Raw genomic sequence first — 5396 nt, 5'->3', positions numbered from 1 at the left:
AGTCAACTATCCATTCATTGCAATGAATGCGGCTGCCAGCCATCTTTTAAAGATACGAATTTCCTATCAAAGTACTATGACGAACGTGCGCGTCTCGTTTCTGAAGCGTATCACATTTGTAAAGGCGGCGAGGCATGTGTTAGCCTCCCCTCGATTTCACTGCTTCCGAAGGAGATAGCATTTCTGTCGAGTTAAAATTTTCTTTGCCTTTGCGCAGGCTGACCGGTTTTTTCTGGTTTCTTGTTATGCTTTCGTTAGTCATGGTGATGTATAAATATGCGGACTGGTCGAATAAAAGCACATTTGGTTGATAGTCAGCGCCGTGTTTGTGCCCTTTCTTTGTCCCGTCTCGTAGCGCTGTTTTCTACGTGAAGTCATGCACCAACCAGCCCAAATCCGTACCCTACTGTAGGTTCATCGTTCACAATGAGACCGCGGCCCAAGACCCCGTCTATTAGGCCGAAACGTTTTCTCAACCCATCCCTTATTACGTACCTCCGCGAGCAACACCACCACGCCCACGTGATGACATTTTGTCGCCGAAAAATTGACCGGCAACTGATCGTTTGTCCATTGGAATGTAACAAGCGAGTTTTATGTGAACTTGCGGAGTGCCGCTGAAGGTCCACATCTTCAACAGCTTCCACCATGCATGATCTTTGTGACATTGTGCGCGCATAGCCCAAAGTCAAAACAAAGCTACCATGCTGATAAACAAAACAAAGGTGTTATTAAACAATGCATGTGCTTGCTGGGACCCGAGAACACCGCCGAACTATACGATTTTTTAAGTGCACACGCATGATTGCACGGTAGGCACTATGGGTTTCACAATTTAGATCTGCTAAAAATTACACTGAAACCATTGTAGCGCGATAGACCCGGACAAAGTGGATCATGGGACACCACGGGCACAATTTTCACCACGGATTTTATGGCATTGCCCCAGACAATTAGGGAAAGAACGTACCCATCCTAAAGCGCATGCGTGCACATGTTCTCCATTGCAAACAATAAGATATATGAAAAAGTCGTGTGTAGTTATAGATGCCAAATAAACTTATAGACGTGTCGCTGATGCAATCTGTGCCCATTTTGCTTACAGGGAATTCTCGATTGACTGCACCAATCCTCGCCGGTTCTTTGTTTATTGTGTCACTTTCTCTTTCTGCGGTGTGCTCACAATTATGGTATACCAACTAGCCCGAGCACACACATTGCTCCGGCAGCTGAACTGCACAAAAAAGTGCTAGATCTTATTTAAATTAATGAAAACTTTCCTGTTACTTGGTGCCCCTTCGAAATCCTCATTAAACAGTGATTAAAAATACTTTCAACCGTTCCATATACTAACGTTATTACGTAAATCTTTCATGACCGCTCAGGATTCCTGTAGACAGTTTTACACTTAAGCTGAACATTTCCATTTAGTCATACCCTCCATCAGAACCCTCATTGACCTAGGCAAATGGGAGTGTATTATCAGATATTGAAAATTCCCCAGTACTTGTCTACTTTTGTACAATCTAATGTGGCTTTATCTAAGTTAGTTGCATGAATCTTGTTCAAAAAGTCTGAAAAATCACATTAAGTTTTACCTTTGTGTGAACACCAGGGTCAGGCTGACCTCTTTGCGGTATTCAATAGTAAAGGCGAAGTGTGTAAAGAACACCAACTTGAATGCCTGGCACCGTGTGGTGGATTCGATCACAGCATGGATATCAATACAGATGGTAAATACCCCGGCAGCCAGAAAATTCTCTCCTGGAACAAAATATTTCCTCTTTAGAAATATTCAGCAATATATTGGAAGTATCCATAACAATACCTTTTGCAATGATGAAAGGGGAGCACGGCACGTCTCCGACGTGATCTTCACTTGTACTAGCCTGCAATAATAAAAGTTATGAAGTTAATTATGCGATAAGTAGCCATTAAAACTCCTGTACCCTGGAGTTCAAACAAGCATACGAAGAACAATTAAAAAGTTAGACAATATTTTTATTGAACTGCAGACATTGTAGATGTGATATAAAATAAAAATAAATAAATTCTTTCAATAATAGAAGGTAAATTAAAGCAGTGAACAATTTGAGGAACAGGCCACTGTCAAATTATTCTCTTACCTTCTGGTAGCTCGAGATGCAGCACCACCTTAGGGCACTATGACACCTTAGGGCTCCCATGCCACAAAACCATATAGATCCTCTTGGACTCTTCGTTTTCTCTACAGTCCTATTTTCGTCCTTGATATCTCGTAGCACTAGCTCAGAGAAGGAACTCTCGGAACACTTTTCTGTGCTGTTCCAATGGGCACTTCATGCAGAATACATTCATGTTTTTGTGCAGTGCGGCATACTTCCTAAAACGTGACACAGACGTCTTGGTGGTACCACAGAGACTGCACGACATACATCGCTGAAATAAACAAAAAACTGCAATTACCGAAAGAAATAGTAATGTCTGTTATAACGGTAAGCAATTCTGTAAAGCTCTAAAGAGGAAGGAAATGAGGCTAATGCCTGACTGTAACAAACAGTTTTGCCAATTCAGAGAGAATGAATCTTTAACATTAAATGCTATACCTAATTGAAACATATTCCTAATGCTTTCAAAAAGCCTTTAAAGACATGCGCATTTGCACGGACATGAGGCTACGCATGCAGACGAATAACACCACAGCACGTGGGCGCGCTCAGTGAACCTCCACTGCAGAAAGTGTTTACGCAAGGAATCAACAATGCATGCGCAATGACGGTTGCTTCGCGTCGACTATTTCATTATTTGGGCTAACGAGCCACCAAGTTGCGATTTCCATCACACTTTTTCGTTACCAGGAATTCATTTATAAAGGGCACGTGGTGGGGAAATTTGTCCAATGATCTGTAGCAACCTGGGAAAACTTGCCACCTGAGATGGAGCGAAATGTCCTTCGTTTTATGAAAAGAAGAGGGTCAATTGGTTTTTATTTTTACTGAAAAACTCCTTCGAGTTGGGCTAAGCCATTGGGCGAGAAGACGAGTTGCACCTGCCTGCACGGCCTTAGCCAGAAATTCTTTCCGGGGGAGGGGTTCAACCGCTATTTATGTATGTTCGTGCGTGCATATTTAGACATGCAAAATCTAACAATTAATGGGGGGGGGGGGGCTTGAACCCTCACCCTGGTATGCCAATTCCTGCTTATTATGTGCTGTAAACTAAACATAGCATGAAATTTGCTTCTCCGCAAAAGAGCAACACAATATATATGTTCGAAATCTAAAGAATATTGTGAATGTTTACAAATCGCAGAACATTTCTAATGAGCAATTCGCTTCATTCAAGGAGTGATGCGCTTAAAGGAGTAGATGTTATTTTTTCAGTGGTAATATTAGCGTAATTACGGTTTGTTTCGCATGGCGTCATTTGGCAGGAAACAGCGCCGTAAAATAAACAAAGCACATCTGTCGCGGTAGCATAGCTGGCTAAACACACAGACCAATCCGTCATATGCCAGTCGTCTGAGCAGTTCGGGAGCCGCTGTTATCTGCCAAGCTGCTCTTTTTGTGGCCTACATGTCGATAGGGCGGAGGTATAGAACGGATGTCCTTCTAAAGCTGTCGACCAAAACGTGCACATGTCTTTTTTTTTTTTCAGACGCCCTAAACCTCACGCGCGACAGAACGTGCGCCTCAAAGAGCTAAAAAATTTTGCGTCCAGCGACGAACACATCTCGTACACACATCTCGAACACACTTGGTTGCGTCATTCAAAATTTGTGTCGGTACTTTTGTTCGACGATGGAAGTCTAATAACTACTGCCGCCAAGCACTGGTGAACAAAACGGGCGAGAGCCAACGAAATATTCATTCGCCCTTCAATACGCCACTAAAAACAAAGTCCGCCTCTCCGGAAACCGGGATTCTTTAACGGTAGTCACGATCGATGTCCACAATAAGCCTTCACGCACGGCTAGAACAGCGGCGTCGGCGTTGGTGCTCACTGAGAGATCACATGTGACATGTGCCACGATTCACCGCCTGTACTACGAGCGCACTTGAGCCCTCTTTCTAGAGGTGTTCGCGGCTTCACGCCGTTGTGTGTAAACCACGGATTACAACCGCGTATCTAACATGGGTTTCAGCAGAGAACACGCCAATCCGAAACGCGCCGAGTTTCTCCTACCGAGGAGAAGACGTGCTCCACCGCAACGCAGGCGGAATACGATGACGCAAGGTAGCGCGTGTACACGTCAAGCCCGTGCCCCATTGGCTAGTCAATCGAGGTATCAGTTTACCGAGTGGATGTGCCCCACACGTCCATTATGCGGTAAACTAGGTTTACCTAGGTTATCTATCTTTCGCCAAGAACTTAAAGCTTCGTAAGGAAGGTCATCCCATGATACTACGCCAAGAAGCTATGCGTTCGCACATTCCCACCAGCAATGTTCAAGATACACAGCATTATACAACCAAGCAGAACTTATCATGCAATGACCACTACAAAACACCAAACGCCGTGCACCAAGCCACAACATCATTGCTCAGGGCCATGTTCACTATGCAGGATAAAGCTACCTATTACACGTAGATAAACACACAAAAAAAGGAAACGTTCGCACTTTCATTAAAAAAAAAGAAAGAATTATATGCTCTGTAACGTCGCTCGCTTAGCTGAGTTGAGTTATACGCACTTCATTAGTTTTTAGAGAAAGCCGGGCCAAGCATCAAGAAAAAAGTAGGCGCAGAAACACAGAATACACTGGTTTGATGTAATAAAGAAGCAAAGCGGGTAAGGTGAACAAATACATCTCATTATTCTGTACAGCGAAACCTCTTTAATGGCTGCCCGCAGAGAACGCACATGAAGTGCGCTGAGAACGCTGTAGTATGCGCTCTGCAACCGTCCAAGTACAAATTAGCATACCTTGACGTACGCTGCCGCTACCAGCAAAGAAATAAATGTGGTACAACAGCAGGCGTTCCCTCAAGCACCCACTTACAAGGCCTCTTCAGTATTTCTACCAAAGCATGGAAGGAATTCCGGCTCTCGCACAACGTTGTGGTCTGCCGATGCAAAGCAGAATTCGAAACTACGCGAGAGCGAATTTCGAGAGCGGGCAGGCATATCAACGAGTTCTTGTTGTAAGGAAGTCTAGTGAGGAGCAAACCACCCACCTTTCAATGACAGACGCACAAAAAGCAGGAGCAGGAGGGTGCCGTAGCCGCGCTTTACACTGCAGCCATGCGTAGCCGCGCATCGACGTGAGCGGTAGCCATCTTCTAAATGTAGGGGCCCGCGAGGCATGAACGTAGAACCGCAGAAAACGCTCTGAATATTAATCAATCAAAATAGCATTGTGGGAGAAACCTGAAAAACATGAAATGTTATTTCATGGATATCTGTAATCTTTGAAG

At 44.2% G+C, this 5396-nt stretch overlaps 1 long non-coding RNA gene across 1 annotated transcript; it reads right to left on the bottom strand.

Moving 5' to 3' along the window:
• Positions 1-1682: 1682 nt before the first annotated feature.
• Positions 1683-5190, bottom strand: LOC119402623 (uncharacterized). Its single transcript, XR_005185852.1, has 4 exons — positions 5157-5190; positions 2127-2418; positions 1829-1889; positions 1683-1764 (listed from the first exon to the last, which is right to left on the bottom strand). It is a non-coding gene; the product is annotated as an uncharacterized LOC119402623 (long non-coding RNA).
• Between the last annotated feature and the right edge of the window lie 206 nt (positions 5191-5396).

This window comes from Rhipicephalus sanguineus, chromosome 8 (genome assembly GCF_013339695.2).
Source record: "Rhipicephalus sanguineus isolate Rsan-2018 chromosome 8, BIME_Rsan_1.4, whole genome shotgun sequence".
Lineage (NCBI taxonomy): Eukaryota > Metazoa > Arthropoda > Arachnida > Ixodida > Ixodidae > Rhipicephalus > Rhipicephalus sanguineus.
This window is presented reverse-complemented; position numbering and strand designations above follow the sequence as displayed.